General features: G+C 34.5%; 1 pseudogene; it reads right to left on the reverse strand.

Moving 5' to 3' along the window:
- Nucleotides 1-815: 815 nt before the first annotated feature.
- On the reverse strand, nucleotides 816-17,073 carry LOC143574282 (fasciclin-like arabinogalactan protein 11; annotated as a pseudogene).
- Nucleotides 17,074-17,807: the final 734 nt, after the last annotated feature.

Raw genomic sequence — 17,807 nt, forward strand, 5'->3', positions numbered from 1 at the left:
ACAAGAATATGATGTAATTGTTATAATTATCGAATTTGTGTACGTGTTTAATGTTAATGAAATTAAATATTCATTGTCGCTTTAATTAGTGTCTTTTGAGCTACTGTCCAATTAGTACGTTACGCCCTGGCATATTTCGCCGCCTTTGGTGGGGGTGTGACATTTTTCACAACCACTATGAATACCCTTGTAAACTCCGTTGTCTATTATTTCTTCGATTCAAATCTAGACACAAAACACAATAAAACATCAAAATTCAAATTATCAGAATCAGTCAATATCTTTTTCCTGAACAGCATTAAAGCATCCATAATGGGACACTGCCAACCAATTTTTATCTTCAAAATGCCTCCAACATCGCTACGCATGGGGCGCTTTTGGCTTTCTATTTTTTTCTTCCCGGCGTTTTCTCTATGACGATGTTGCCCATATGTGAGGGCCAATCAAAATTGCAAGCTTTGTAATTAATTATATAAGCCAATCACATATTTTCAATTTATTAAAACTTTGATCATGTAACAAATTCAAATGTTATTTAACTATTACAACAATTTGAAATCATATCACTACGCATAAAATAAGCATAAGCCCCAATGACTATGTAGTAACGTGGTGGGACGTTTTTCACAACCACTACGAATACCCTTGTAAACTCCGTTGTCTATTATTTATTCGATTCAAATCCAGACACAACACAATAAAACATCAAAATTCAAAAATAATCATAAACTAACAAACAATCCTTCAAATTCGAAAATACATAACCATCTAATAAGACAACAACCCCACCACGCATGCACCGGAAACCACCACCATCAGTCCATCACCACTCTCCTCCAACCGTTAACCCGATAAGAACTCGACTGAGTCGAGGATATTGCCGTATTCGAACCCACACTTTTCCCTTTACCTTTCCCACCATCACCATCCGGACCATCAGCCACCGAAGCAACATCAGTCCCAAATATCGTTTCCGGAAGTAACACTCTATCCACCTAATAAATCGCCACCGGGTCCTTAGCATGGACACTACTACTAACCATGGTATTCGTCCAACCCGACCCAATCCGAACCGTACCCGAATCATTAGTAAAGTTTAACTTATATGTTCCACCAGCCAACGTGTTAACGGGACCAGACCCGCTAAGGTTTTTTAAATCAGATAAGTAATAAAAATGTGGGAGGACATGAAAAAGACACAACTGTTTTAGTTGGTCGGATGTAAGGTTTGAAAGTGATGGTTTTTTAAGGTTGGAAAAGGCTGTGTTTTTTGGTACAAAAAATGTGATGCCTTCTTCGTTGTCGTTGGCTTGTGTTTGTAGTGTTTCAATGAGTTTGGTGGACTTTAGGTAGTCTAAGAAGGTGGAGAATGGGCCCCCGACGGTTAGGAGTTCGGTTAGGTTAACATATTCGGGTGCAGGTTCAGGTGCGGGTGGTAGCGGTTCTTCAGTGGCTAGGGATAAAAGAACTAGTAGTGCTGAATCATATGCGGAATTGGATGTTGCGCCATATCCTGCTTGAGAATGCACAAATGTGCAACATAAAAGCAAGAATGCACAAGTTGTAAAAATCTTGACGTTGTTCATCTTTGAGAGTGGATTGTTTCCAATTCCTGCAATATAATATTAAAACACAGGGTTGAGTTATAATAAGAAAATTAGTTTTTGTAGGAAGGATATGAAATAATATTGTCCATTCGTTTTAGACTTGAATGGTTGAAATTAGATTAGAGAGAAAATCAAGTGTAAAACAATGATAAGGACATAATAGGGATAACACATTTGTTGATTTTCTCTATTCACATGCAAGACACATGTCAAATTCCCCCATCATTTTAAAACGTCCATAACTTTTTTATACAACATTTTTTTCAAAACAATTTCACCTTAATAACGAGTGTTTTTTTATCTTTTATATGAGTACCATATTGCTATATAAAAATAAAAAAAATCGCAGGTTTTCTACATATTGTGTTTTACCAAAATTGTGTTATACAATTATGTTTTATTTTTTCATATTGTTTTTTGCATTGTGTTATTTTACATTGTGTTATTTAATTGTGTTTTTAATTGTGTTTTTATTTTCATAATGTTTTTTCCATTGTGTTTTTTACATTGTGTTTTTATAGCGTTTTCCATTGTGTTTTTTCCGGTGGCCATGCGAATTTTCGTTAAATTTTTTGGCGATTTTTCCGGTGAAATTTTCCAGGGATTGTTTACCGGTGACTTTCCGGCGAAATTCCCGAGAACTTTTCCGGCAATGTGGTGGCGGTGGGCGGTGGTGGTTGTAGGAGATGAGTGATAATTTAAGTGGGTTTTTAAGATTAATTAAATGAATTTTTGAAAATTAAATTAAGTGGATTTTCAATATTAAGGTAGTAGACTAAATACCCTCCTTCTTAGCCTTCTTAGGAAAATCAAACTTCTTATTTGAACCTTTATCTTAAAACCCATGCCACATTCTTGAATCGGTTTAAGTCATGAGTTTTTACAACACAAAGTAAGAAATTTTTTCAACTGTTTATCGAGTACAACATATGGTCGGTGTTTTTAGAGTTGGACGTGTAGTTGTTCCAGACGTTTCAAATCACTTTAGTTTGAATAGTTTAAAAGCATCTTCAATGGTGCTGACGTGGTCACCATTTGGATTTCAAATGAGAGCCCCAAATTAATTCCATCCCTGGAAATGGCCATCGAGTGCAAAATGTTTGAATTGGCAAGCGGCTGCATACTCAGTTGTGAGATAGATGAGAGATAAAAGAAGTGAGAAGATGAGAGAGAATGAGGTGATATCGATGTGAAGCTTGGTAAACGAGTGAAGTTTTACTCATATTTGAACAACAATTTATGTTCTTAGATTTCAAGATCACAATTTCGATACAATAGATAGACGCTGAATGTCAATCTGCAAATCCATTTGAAGAACACAAAGAGCCTACATTATGCAATGCAGTATATAAAACTAAATCTAGATCAAAATGTAGCAAACATGATAATAGTATATGTGATATTTAAAGATAGCATATGAGATAATTGAAAGGTAAAAACTGACCTTTTGGTTTAGGAATTTGAAGAAAGAACAAAAGTGAAGTGTGGAGATAAACAATGTTGATTGGAGTATATATATAAATAAAGAGGGTTTTTGTTAGTGAGTGTGGCAGGTGGGGTGGAGGATAAGAGCTGATGCAGGTTTACTAGATTAAAAGTTATATGTTTGTAGGCTCCAATTTGTGAAGGAATTATCTTTCGATATTAACCATTTACGTACTTTCCAATGAATTATTAACATGATTATGAGTTATTACAAATGTATATGATACTTTAACTACGTCATACGGTTATGTAACCACAAAATGCTTATAGAGTTTTTTACATGAAACTGATTTAGTAAATAACACCTTATTTATGCTTTAGTAGTTTTACTATGTGGTACCCTTGTTCTTTAGATATGGATCAACATGTTATAACAATAATATAAATGTGAAATTTCTTATCTTTGCTCTCTACCCTACCACATGTCGTATTGCTGCCATCCAAAATCTTGGTTATCATTGAGAGTCCCTCAACATAGATAGATAGGTAAATGCATAGCAAAGTATGAAACTTTTCAATTTTGTCGTCAAACTTTCTCAAGATCCACACTTGATACATTGCTTTGAACCTTTGGTACTAAGTGATTTCAATAGCCGGTATATTTTGATATTGTGCCAATGTTGTGATTAGATTATGTAAATCATACAGATTTATTTGAGTTGCTTAATAGGTCAGAATTGTAATTATCGATTCATGATTATAATTCGGGGACCCCCAAACCCCCTTTCTAGGCGAGGATGGACTCAACGAGGATGGAGATCATGGATGGATCATGGAGATATGAACTAGGAACAAGAACTTTGTCATCTTTTGTATGAGGAAATACATGGAGTATAATCTTTGGTATATATATATATATATATAAATACACTTGAATTTCTTTTTAGTTTCACCAAGTGTATTTTTCTCTTAAAAATTTCGTAACATTTATAATAATAACACAACCTAAAAACAATTGATATCGTTCAGTTCTAGTAAAAAATGTTTATATTTTGATTCTCAAAAAAATACTTTATTTGTTTATGTTAACCCATCATCTTCAACTAACTTGTCAATTTGTCACCTATAGTTTCTATAAACTGTAAAGGTCGATCCTTATATTTTTCACTGTGTTCTAGTGCAGTTCTTCATTTCCACTGTGTTCAACTAACTTGTTTATTTTTTTAACCCATAATCCATCGTCTATGTTTAGTACTAAGAAATTAAAATAATCAGGAAGACAATCAATTACTTAAGTTAAAATAGTAAATAAATAAAATATAAAAGTAGGCACATGCAAATGCATTGAAGATTGGGGTCTAAAACATAATTAATTAATCTTAAAGGTTAGTTAATACTTTCATTAAGAACAATAGAACATGCAAATCAGAAAGGTGCAATATCAACCTTGTGTCAACTAAATAATAAAAGTAGTTGAAAGATACTGAAAGTCTGAAATCATATGATTTTATATATCAATCTGTTTTTTAATATGGCATAAGCCTAGCACTAAATTTAAGAGGACAAATAGAAAATGATTGAACCATGAGTTTTAAACGGTCATGATACATTTTATTATCTCGTTGGTGTATCTAATTAATTTTAAGCAATAGATACATAAAACTAAAGGCTGGTAGAATTTTCTTTCTTTCCAAAATATTTTTATAATAAGAAATCTCCAGACTATAAAAATGATTCATAGATATAAAACTTTTTTCTTCTTCTTGTACAAGTTTTGAGGATTCCACTACGGCAACTAGTCCACCTCAAATTGGGAAAGAAAATGGTTAACTTTTCAAAATCGATACTCATCTATGACATTTACCGCCAGGTATATTCAAGCGTGTAAAAGCAGACAAGATTGATAAGCACAAAGTTATATGTCTGTAGGCTCCAATTTGTGAATGAATCAATGTTGTAAAAGTACATTTTTAAGGCCGAGTGTTCCCCGAGTACTCGTTACAAGGTATGTCGCTAATGCGAGTTTCTTTAATTCCACCTATTTACTAAGAATTGACTAAAGGTGGCCAACCTTAGTCAGAATCACAACTAGTCGGTGAATTTGGGCCGATTTTGACTTAATAAAATAAAACATAACACATAGTTCTTTAATATTAAAGAATAAATATTATTCTTTTACTTAATGAATAACAATTTTTAGAATAATTTATTATTTAAAAATGTATTTCTCTTATTTATATTGATATTTACCTATTTTGTTATAAATATTAGTAAATTTACGATATTCGACATATATATGATATCCAAAAACTAATTTTATTTATATTTACTATGTTCGAGTACTCTCCGAGTACTCCCCGAGTACTCCGAGTACCCTCAACTCCCCAGTTGGCCGTCTAGGGTCCGCCTAACGACTTTTGCAACCTTGGAAGGAATTATCTTTCGATATTAACCATTTACGTACTTTCGAATGAATTATTAACATGACTATGAGTTATTACAAATGTATGTGATACTTTAACTACGTCATACGGTTATGTAACCACAAATTCTTATAGAGTTTCTTACATGAAACTGATTTAGTAAATAACACCTTATTTATGCTTTAGTAGTTTTACTATGTGGTACCCTTGTTCTTTTGAAATGGATCAACATGTTATATCAATTATATAAACTAGGTTAGATCTTGTGTCCCATACAGATGGAGAATATATAAAACTTCACACACACACACACAAACACACATATATATATAGCAAGTTTATAATAAGAAGTAGATTTTTCTAAAAAGTGTAGAAAATGTGTTTTCACCATTAGATATAATAAAACACACTACACAATAAACACACCTAACTAAAATAAAACACATCGCACAAAAAACACACTTTCCATATCCACTATCAGATCAACATATCTAATGCACCATATTACTTCTTACACTTCTTAGACACACTCCACTTTTTATTTTAACCCCACCCTATATATATATATGGGAATAATATTTTGAGAACTTGATTAGTTGTAAAAATTTTAAGAAGTCAATATGTACTACACATTTAATTAAATGAGTATAGAATATATGGCTGAGATTAAATATATTTAAAAAATGAACCGTGATAGAGAATAAATATTTTTGATGATTACACAAGTTTAAATGTTAGTTACATATGTGTAGAAGTTTGATTCGGCGTGTAAAAAAATACTGTAATTTTTTTACGTTACATACACTTACATATTTCATATGTGTAAAAAAATTCAAAAAAAATGTTACGTTGAGTTCTTTCGAGTTCTTTAAACTCAAAGTGGTTATTAAAAGAAATCAATCTTATATATATATATATATGTGTGTGTGTGTGTGTGTGTGTGTGTGTATGCACGTGCGTGATACATTTTAATGAATTGTAAATGTCAGATAATCTAGCATTACTGTTACAAGGTATCACATTGTTGTTTTATTAAACGAATCTAACATTAAAAGATAAATAGAGAAAAATAATAATTTAAAACATAATTATAAATTATGCCACATATTTCTAACTTAATACAATGAAACAAAAAGAAACATATTAATTAAAACTTCATCATCTACTGAAATCATATGTTGTAAACTATGAGCCGTAAACATGTTGATGTTTTAAGTTGTGTGTTATAAAAACAATTTTTATTGAAATTATAAAACGTTTAAGTACACAACATAAAAAACGCTAAAAATATAAATATAACAAAGAGATATAATTATAATCTTTATTAAACCACCCGCACTACGTGAATATTGGCTTTTGGCCACACACATGCACTGGGCGGTTTGCCACACCTCGGTCTAAATGTGTGGCAAAAGGTCGCTTTCGTCACACATTTGTTATTCGTGTGACTAAAAGCGCACCTGTTAGAATTAAAAACACATATTTTAGAACATTTAGCCACATATATTAGATTCGTGAGACAAAAAACACACATGCTGGAACCTTTAGCCACTCTTATTCAATTTGTGTGACAAAAAACGCAGCTGTTAGCCACATTTTCACAAAAAATGTGATATTTATTAGCCACACTTAATAAACTGTGGCCAAATATTATATATGCTTACAGTAATTTGTTAATGATATGGCTAAAGCTAATATATATGGCAACACTTACGGGTATATGTGACCATAGAGTATTGTTTGTTAGCCACTTATAAGTTTTATGTGTAGCTAAAAGTTAATGGTGACATTAAGACAAAGCGTGTGATTATTAGTAGTTAATGGTCACACTTTAATTGTTTTATATGTGGCTAAAAATTAATAAATATTGTCACACTTAAAGGTTTATGTGACCATATAACATTGTTTGTTAGCCACTTATAATATTTGATGTGTGGCTAAAAGCTAATAGTGACAGCAAAACAACAAATGTGACTATTATTAGTTAATGGCCACACTTTATGCTTCATGTGGCCATCATCTTCACCTCCTCCAAATTACAAACCTAATTCATAAACATCGATTGAAGCTCAATACTCTTCTTCATCACTTTGCTTCTTTCTCCAAACTACATCAACCATCATGCGATCAAATCTAACGGGGGTTTTAAACATGATTAATTAGAACCCCAGAGATGTGATAAACATGTTAGGGTTTGAGTTTTGTTGAGAACAGTTGGATGACAGATTCGTTCTCGTTTATTGATTGGTCTGTAACTCGATGTTAAAAAATTATTATTGATCGATTCTTGATTTTCAGATATAGTATTCTGAGTCTAGTTTCCAGAAAGGTAAATTTTGTAATTTTTGGATGAGTGTTGAATACATTTTATGATTTACAAAAACATATGTCAAAGCTGATACGGGGAGTTATATTCTGGTCCATTTTTCGGACACCATAACTCCCTAATGACAAACCCAAACGGGTTGGTTCCACTTCTGGAACTTAGTATTATGAGTTTAAAAGATAACCCAATTGGCCTTACACAATTTGGTTTAATAAGTTGATAGAACCATTAAATTAGTTTTTGTTGCGCAATCTGCTAAACTGTTAGTACATATTTGTAATGGTTGAATTATTTTGAGTTTTCTATGCTTGAGAAAAATATAATAAAAATTGTTTGAGAAACCTGATTCATATGTCATACTATGATAAATTTTGTATAATTTATCCTTAATCTTTTCTTTGTGAATAAAATCAGTTTGTACATGTCAGAATCTGTCTCGTGAACTGAATGATCATAAGTTAAGTTGTATGATGAATATTTGGTTGCTTTGCCATGATATGATGTGAGGATACATGTTAGGACTTTCGGTACTGTTGACATTACTTATTATCACCAACGATTCGTCGGGTCAAGTTTGTGTTTGTGTTTGTGTTTGTGTGTGAGTTCATACGTGGGTCTTAGAGTCATGTGTTGTTGAACATACTCTCATAACTTAAAACACTTGTACTAGGTAACAGTTAGCGAGTTAAATGCATTCATTTGGTTTTGAGAAAACTCTGTTACACGCGACACCAGGCTTTGGATTGAAAACACGGACATACTTGCATACTGGTTTTGAAAACACTAAACATTTTCCTATACTTGTTTTCTGGATTGAAAACACAAAACGTTTTGAAGTATTGGTTATGTAACCTGCTGAAACGGGCAAAAACGAGCTGAACTGTTGATTTTTTATTGCTGAATTGCTGCAAAACTTGTCAAAACGCGTTGAAATGATCTGTTAAGTGCTGAAACGAGCTGTTAAGTGCTGAAACGGACTGAAAAATCGCTGAAACGAGCTGTTTAACATGATGTTTGCTGTAAAAACGAGTTGTTACGTGCTGAAACGAACTGAAAACTTGCTGAAACAAGCTGTTTAACATGTTGTTTGCTGTTAAAACGAGTTGTTAAGTGCTGAAACAGACTGAAAAATCTCTGAAACGATCTGTTAAGTGCTGAAACGAGCTATTAAGTACTGAAATAGACTGAAAAATCGCTGAAACGAGCCGTTTAACATGATGTTTGCTATAAAAACGAGTTGTTATGTGCTGAAACGAACTGAAAACTTGCTGAAACGAGATGTTTAATATGCTGTGTGCTGTTAAAACGAGCTGTTAAGTGCTGAAACGAACTAAAATATCGCTGAAACGAGCTGTTTAGCATGTTGTTTGCTGTAAAATGAGTTGTTAGGTGGTGAAACGAATTGGACTGGAACATGAACTTTAATGATAAAACTAAAACATTTCCTCCGTTGTCCTTGTTAAAAAAAAAGACCCAAAACCCGTTTTGACCCGTTCCGACCTTGACCCATTTTGACCCGGACCCGTTATGACCCAAACCTTTTGACCCTGACCCGTTCTGACCCGAACCGTAACAACTTTTTTTAGTTGACCTGTTCCAACCCTGACACGTTTCGACCCTAACCCGTTCCGACCCATAACCCGTTTCGACCCAACCCAACCCAACCCATTTGCCACCCCTATGTTTAATGTATATCGACGGGTTAGGCGAGTTGTACCTCTTAAGACACAATTTAAAATTATATGCATAATGGACCATTAGAGATTTCAAGGCCCAATATGGCCAATTAGGACATGTGTGACTTGTTTTTATCTATTATGGTCTAATATGACTCTCTATAACACGATATAACCCTTAAATATCTAATGTTACATATCACATGCCATAATAGGCCACTAAGAGATTTCAAGCCCTAATATGGCCAATTAGAGCGACTATAACATGAAAAAGGCTATAATGGGCCACTAACACCAACAAGACCCAATAAGACCTATTGATGAAAGTATCACATGTTATCGGCCATTAACATCTAACTATGACTAATGACATTCCTATACAACCTTCTTAGAGCAACTATGATGTGATAAAGGCTATAATGGGCCACAAACACCAGTTAAGGTCCAATAAGGCTCATTGATGAAAGTATGACATATTATTGGGCGTTAACCAAACTATGACTCACTAAACTCATATTCAATCCTTTTAGAGCAACTATGATATGATAGAGACTACAATGGGTCACTAACAACAATCAAGGCCCAAGACAGCCCATTAATGCAAAGTATGACATGCTACTGGGCGTTAACACCAACTATGAGTCACTTCACTCCTATACAACCTGTTAAAACAACTATGACATGATATTGATATATTGGGCCATTAACAACAATCAAGGCCCAATATGTTCCATTAACAAAAGTATAACATGTTATAGGGCGTTGACACATGACTATGGCTCACTACACTCATATACAACCTCCTTGTAGCGACTATGACATGATGGGTGATATAATGGGCCACTAATACCAATCAACTCCATTTGATAAGACCAACTATGACTCACTACACTCCTATACAACCTGTTAACGTAACTATGACATAATAGAGACCATACTGGCCATTAACAACAATCAAGGTCCAATAAGGCTCATTGATGAAAGTATGATATATTATTGGGCGTAACCAAACTATGACTCACTAAACTCATATTCAACCCTTTTAGAGCAACTATGATATGATAGAGACTACAATGGGTCACTAACAACAATCAAAGCCCAAGACGGCCCATTAATGCAAAATATGACGGCCAACTATGACTCACTACACTCCTATACAACTTGTTAACGTAACTATGACATGAAAGAGACGATATTGGCCATTAAAAACAATCAAGGCCCAATATGGCCCATTAATAAAAGTATGACATGTTATCGGGCGTTGACACATGCCTATGGCTCACTACACTCATATACAACCCTCTTGTAGCAACGGGGACATGATAGATGCTATAATGACTACTAATACCAATCAAGGCCCATTGATGAATGTATAACATGTTGGGCCAATGACCCAAATCAAGGCCAAATAAGGCCTATTGATGAAAGTATGGTGTGTTTCAGGCGTTAACACCTAACCATGACTAATGACACTCCTATACAACTTTTTTAGAGCAACTGTGATATGATAGATGCTATAATGGGACAGTAACACCGATCAAGAACTAGTATGACCCACTAATGAAAGTATGGTTTATTAGGCGTTAACACAGATTATTACACTCTTATACAACTCTTTTAGAGCAACTATAAATATCACGTGTATTTATTTTATATGTTTTTATATTTATTATACAATTTCTTATAATATTTAAGGTTTAATTAGTTGATATATATATATATATATATATATATAGAGAGAGAGAGCAAGGTTATAATAAGAAGTAGATTTTTCCTAAGAAGTGTAGAAAGTATGTTTTTACCATTACATCTAATAAAACACACCGCACAATAAACACACCACCACTAAAATAAAACACACCGAACAAAAAACATACTTTCCATATCCACCCTCAGATCAACATATCTAACGCACCAGATTACTTCTTACACTTTTTAGACGCACTCCACTTCTTATTTTAACCCCACCCTAATATATATATATATATATATATATATATATATATATATATATAATATTTACACTAACAACTCTTTATTTTAATTATTAAAAATAAATTAAATTCATATTTAGTTCATATTAATTTCACTTTCCTCAAAATTTCAAATTAAATTCAACCCCTTCTTTTCTTCAAAAAATTTTGAATTACCCCCCATTCTTAAATTTAATTTGACCATATATTTAACTTACCTTTTTTTCTTTTTCTTCATTCCTTATTATTATACTTCTTCTTCATCTCTTTACACCCACCATAATCCTCAATCATTAATTCTCTAACTCACTCAATTCTTAACCAAATCCTTTGATTCCGTGCTCTAAACTAACTATTTTTGCGAGAGGAATTCACGTGTAGTGTCGGTTTCCATCAATTCTATCTCGATTTTTGCCAAATTCGTGTTGAGTGTGAAGAACCCTAAGAACAAAGTTTGGGAATTTTCAAATTTAAGTGTTATTTCTTGTAATTGAAGCTTAGTACATCTTCTTTCATCGCTAAAAAGGTATCTATTTCACTTGTTTGATGACAACAGTTTGCTGACAAATTTGTTTTCGTTTATTTATTGGTATGTAACATGATGCTAAACGATGATTACTAAACGATTTTTGATTCTGGGATATCTTTTACTATTAGTCTAGTTTCCAGAAAGGTAAAGTTTATAATTTCTGGACACGTTTTGAATAGTTTTTATGATTTTACAAAAACACTGGTCAAAGCTGATTCGGGGAGTTATATTTTGGCCTGTCTTTCCGACACCAGAACTCCCTAATGAAAAAACCAAACGGGCTTTTTCCAGTTCTGAAAGTTAGTATTATGAGTTTTGAAGACAACCCAATTGGTCTTGCACAATCTAGATTACTGGGTTGACAGAACCATTAAACAAGTGTTTGTTTTGCAATCTGCTGAACTGTTGGTACATATCTGTAATGGTTGAATTATTGTGAGTTTTTATGTATGAGAAAAATATAATAAATTTTTTTTGAGAAACCTAATTCATATATTCAACTGTTGTAAATTTTGTAGAATTTATACTTAAACTTTTCTTAGTGAATAAAATCAGTTTGTACATGCTATAATCTGCCTCGTGAACTAAGTGATCATAAGTTAAGTTGTATGATGAATGTTTGGTTGATTTGCAATGATACGATATGTGAATACATGTTAGGACTTTTTAGTACAGTTGACATTGATTATTATCACTAACGAGTCGTCGATTAAAGTTTTTGTTTGTGTATACATTATGTCTAATGTGACTGTGCGTAATAGTCATCGTGCATTGAGGTTTCGGCTCACATTAACCCTTTACTAGTTATGATGCTAATATTTTAACAATATTAGGTTCAAAAAGCTATAGCCGAAATGGAAAAAGATGAAAGGAAGTCAAGAAACGAGTTTGAAGAACGAGTGAAACGAATGGAATAAATGGAAAAAGAACTCAAGGAAAATTAAGAAAGGAGACAAAAACAATTTGATGAGTTTATGAGAAAGTTTGAGGTCGGTAGTAATTAGTATTAGTTTCAAATATTTTGAATTCATAACTTATTAGTAAAGGTTTGTTAATGTAAATTGGTTTTGAATTAATGTTATTGGGTTTGTTAAACTTATGAAATAGCCACATTTATCTATGTGTGACGAAAAGTTTTACAATAGCCACACTTTAAATTAGAAAAAGCATTATGTGTGACAAACGGTAAGACAATGGCCACACCACAAACTACAAAAGAGTGTTTGAGTGGCAAGTTCACATTTTTAGCCACATTGACAATAACCTCCAGTGTCTATATGATATGATTGGCCACACAATACATCACTATGTGTGACGAAAAGTTTGACAATAGCCACACTTTAAATTAGAAAAAAACATTATGTGTGACAAACGGTAAGAAAATGGCCACACCACAAACTACAAAAGAGTGTTTGACTGGCAAGTTCACATTTTTAGCCACATTGACAATAACCTCCGGTGTCTATATGATATGATTAGCCACACAGTACCTCACTATGTGTGACGAAAAGTTTGGCAATAGCCACACTTTAAATTACGAAAAGCATTATGTGTGACAAACGGTAAGACAATAGCCACACTATAATCTACAAAGGAGTGTTTGAGTGGCAAGTAAACATATTTAGCCACTTTTAATGTAATATCCAGTGTCTATATCATATAATTAGCCACTCTATTATTAAATTTAAGTGGCCATTTCTTTGCTATATCCACACGGTATAGGTCACAATGCAAGCTTAATACAACCCTATTGGCCACATTATTGTAAAATTCATGTGGCTGAAATAATAATTCATGTGGCTATATATGTGAAATGGTCACTCATAGGAAATAGTCATGTGGTCATTTCCTACCGTTTAGCCACACTTATTGGAGAGGCTTCTTGATGGCCAGCAACTAATGCCTGTACCCTTTACCCACACTTATTACCACATAAGGCCACTAAACACTGTGTGTGGCCATATCATACCCACGGTGTCGCGACCATTGGCCACATATGACCTGAAGAAAATGTGTGTGGCTAAAGGCCTACGGCCACACTTTTTTCGTATGGCTGAAGGTCAATTTTCACGTAGTGACTAGATATTCAATATGAGTGTTAGTGTGTGTTTTCATAAGAGAAAACCGGAAAGAACTCTTTTCAAGGCACACCCTTCAAATGGCACAAGAGCCTCTATTTATAGGTTGTCTGGAGATAGAAGCACGGCCCCGTGCTTTATTAAGCACGGCCTCGTGTCTACGTGTCCCAGTTGCATGTTGTCAGATCGTACATGATGACTCACCACGACCCTGTGCTTCCTGAGGCACGGCCCCGTGCATTTTTATGAGATGTGCTAATTTCATTTTGTCGTTTCTGAAAGGTGACCACGACCCTCGTGGTTGAGAGGCACGTCCTCGTGCTTTTGTTCCCAGTTTTGTCTTTTCTTTTATATTTTTGTCTTTTCTGGTGTTCAGAAGCATGGGGCGTGTTTCTTGAGGCATGGGGGCGTGTTTCTTTGTTCTTCTTGTGTTTTCTTCTGTTTTTCTCCATTTTTTTTCCTTATTTCTTCGTTTGGGGCTTGGTTTCACCTAAAATTACATTTTATTATGATAAGTAGCCTTTTATGCTATGTTGTTTAATAGAAATTGCAATTTTTAGAGATTATCTGATGCCGAAAAGATGTATTATTTTATGTACATCAAACATCCCCACACTTGAACATTTCTTGTCCTCAAGCAATCTTTTTATAAATATTCTCTAAAAACAGAAAACTTGGATTATAGCCATCCCTTAAGCGAGCTCCGAGAAAATGGAAACAAAATAACCAATTCTTAATTAGTGATAAAAAAAGAAAATTTGTTTTTATGTACTTATCTTTATGCAAAACGTCACGTTCTTACAATGTTCACTCACACTCGGTTTTATATCTGATCATACCTGTGATGTATGTATGTGAAAACTCTCAGACAGAATGCAACATGTGATAAATAAGCTTGTAACAAGTTCAAATATCTACCTCTGTGAAGGATTGCATAAATCGGAAGGTAATACGGGTTGGTTTTGTGTGAGTTGGGTATTCGGTGGGGATAAGGGCTCTTGGTTGATGATGGTAAATACAACTTTTCTGGTAATCGGGGATTTTGAGATGTCTTCTATGGTTAGCTTTTCATCCCGATGATTTTCTTTAGAGACCTAGTGACTCTTTTAAGGTCAGATCATCAAGACCAGTTTTGTCGAGGATGTGGATCAGTTCTTTCTCAATCCTATTCTGAACATCACTTCCAACTCTAGTGGACCGTTCGGCTTTGAGCCTTATATCCCCCACCCTCATTAGTTCGGTATATTCATGTTGAGACTAAGTTTCACTTTTTCTACATCTTCCTTCGTGGGACCAGTTTTCGCAACCTAAGCATCGTTCGTATCTTTTTGCTCTTCTCTTCATTGCATATTTGGAAATTCCACAAAATGGTGGCCTTTGCTCTTCTTGGCGCCACTTTTTCCTCACCTCATTGCTAAAGAGAAAGATTCTCTCCCTAAGTTCTGGAGGCAACCTAGGTTTTGTTAATTGTATGCAGCAAAGGAAATTGAAATCGAAAGAATGCATTTCTAGTTCTTTAGGGTCTGCCGGTAAAAGACCAGTGTTGTATTTTACCGGTGAGATGGATAAAGTGGTAGGGTTTAGGTTTAAGGTTTTTGGGGTTTTGTAATTTGGCGAATGGTTTTATGGAATTGTGACAACATTACCTTCTTCCTTATACAACGCTTCGTGCGGTCTTGAAATGAATAATTGCGACAAGTTCTAAATCACACGAAACATATGACTCACTCAAAGCTTCCAAAAAAATATTTATATGGCATGAGGTTTATCTCACAGTAACGGAGGAATTGGGTATAAACGCCATATTTTGCATAAATTTATTCTCAGTATTACAAAACTTCTTTTTACTTTTTCACTTTTTGGTTATAACAGATTTCTAGTTGGTTATTTGCAAAATATTTTCTTGGATTTCTCTTCTGCTTTTCTAAAAATAATCTTTGTTTGCAGCAAATATATCTGTTGATTAGATAATTTTTATAATTATTTGAACAAACAATTGGTCAAATAATTCCCCTCCCCACACTTAAAACTCACATTGTCCTCAATGTAGAAAAATTCATAAAAAAGATTAAACTTCTGATTGAGTATAGTGGGTTAAAATGGAGAGTTACTTCCCTACGGGTTAACGAAATTTCGACAGAGCGTCCACTGTATATCGTCCGTTTTCCTGTTTTTGTACATGTATAATATAAAAATGCAAACAACATAAACAAACAAGCGTAAACTGCTGAAAATTGGGTATGGAATCATCCATCCCTTGCCCTATCGGGCTAAATTAGTTCCTACCATAATGTCTTGGCACCTATGGCCATAAGAGTATCTAAACCAACAAATAAACAAACACAAGTACGACAGAAAGTAAATTTTTTAAAAACACACATAATAATATCACGAAGTACTACCAAACCATGCCCATGCCCATGCCCATGCCCGACCTACCAGTATTGCTAGTCATCAGTTACCCGTGTCCGGGTCAAATGGTCCCCACTGTCCGTCCATGCGATAGCCCAAACGATCAATCTCTCGCTTCGTCTCTGCATATTCGGCTGCTCGCTGTGCATCTGAGGAAGCCATCTGCTCTGCAATCCTATTAAATGAGGCGGTAGTGTTAGCTGAGAATTGATCAATGAGTCCATATATACCCTCGAAAGAGTATCGGCTGTCGTGTGACGAGCTGGGGCCGGCCCCTGATAAATATGGGCCTCCTCGCTGATGGTAGGTGCGGCAGCGGTACTGTCTGGGAGGTGATCCCCTCCTCTCATGCACATCCTGAAGCATCATTTCTGCAGGGTTTTCGGGGTCCCAAACCTGGTTATATCTGTCATAAAATCTCCACACATCTGGGTTCTGCCCGATTCGCTGAATCATCTGCATGCTATCACAATAAACAAGGCTAAGGGCTATCGGATCTGGGCTTTGGGTCCCTTCTATGTCTGCATTGTAGGCCCTATAAAGGTTATAGATCCACGGGCCACAAAAAATGGGAGTGTTTCCTTTAGCAGCTGCATTTGTCATGAAAAGTTTACAGAATAACATCGTTATGTTGCAATGTATGGCATTCCTCATGCAGTACAGTGACCAAAGATCCCTCAGGTTAACCACCCCCTCACTTTAGCCTCGAGCCGTGGCAGTATGACTGAGCAGACGGTGAATGTATCTCAAGAGCGGGTCATGTAGTGCTGTGCTCTTTGAGACGCTTGCATTGTATTCTTCAGTACCATAACTCAGTTGTTCCCAAACCTCGAATCGTGTGATTCCTGCTTCAGCTTCATCATCAGCATCTTGATGCGTGCGTGCGTGCGTGTAAAATTATAAGAGGTTGGATGATTTGCTTTTGCACAAGATCGTGTTTTAAATTTGTAAAAGTGATTTCTACAAAGACTAAACACACACAAAATAGGCAAGTGTACCTATCATATATGTAGAATAGTATTGGTAAGAACCAAGTGTCGATCCGTGGACACAAATGTTTCTAATGATAAATCGTTGTTTTACTTTAATCAGAGGTTTTAATCATTTTGGAGTTAATTTTTTTGAACTTTTTTATAAAATATAAATACTTATATATATAATATAGGTGACCAAGACGAGAGATTCTAAACGAGTTGTTCAATTATGCGAAGGTTACCATCTAAGATCAAGAATCCACTCCATTTTAGCATTGATAATTAATATTCAAACATGTGGTAAACTTGCCATAGAAATATATGATAGATAGCTCCTTAAACCTTAAGTGAGCATCTTTGGCACTAAGGAGATAACATGCGTAT

The sequence above is a fragment of the Bidens hawaiensis genome, unplaced genomic scaffold (assembly GCF_021521415.1).
Source record: "Bidens hawaiensis isolate Kalapana, Puna unplaced genomic scaffold, B.hawaiensis_p1.1 tig00026879_1, whole genome shotgun sequence".
Taxonomy (NCBI): Eukaryota; Viridiplantae; Streptophyta; class Magnoliopsida; order Asterales; family Asteraceae; genus Bidens; species Bidens hawaiensis.